The sequence below is a fragment of the Artemia sp. Qi Xiang Cuo genome, chromosome 15 (genome assembly GCF_049724085.1).
Source record: "Artemia sp. Qi Xiang Cuo chromosome 15, ASM4972408v1, whole genome shotgun sequence".
Classification (NCBI taxonomy): Eukaryota; Metazoa; Arthropoda; class Branchiopoda; order Anostraca; family Artemiidae; genus Artemia; species Artemia sp. Qi Xiang Cuo.
In genome coordinates, this window is record NC_142808.1 from 6135514 (window position 1) to 6135808 (window position 295).

Sequence of the window (295 nt, forward strand, 5' to 3'; positions counted from 1 at the left end):
ATCACAATCAGTTGATCAGTTGAAAAACTTGTTTTTTTTTTATTTAATTACTGATCTTTTTCTTTAATAATGCTGGGCAATCCGGCGCCCCCTTCATAGCAATGTCCCTTCCCCCATGAAAACTTCCTTCATTGAAAGATCCTTCCATATAGCCCCCGACCCTCTCCTTCCCCCACCTACCAGAAAAAATCTCCTCTGAAAAAGTCTGTATACTTCCCAATAACCAATACTATATGTTAACATTGAGTAAAGTTCATAACTTTCAGCCCTCCCCTGGGGACTTTGGGGGATCAAG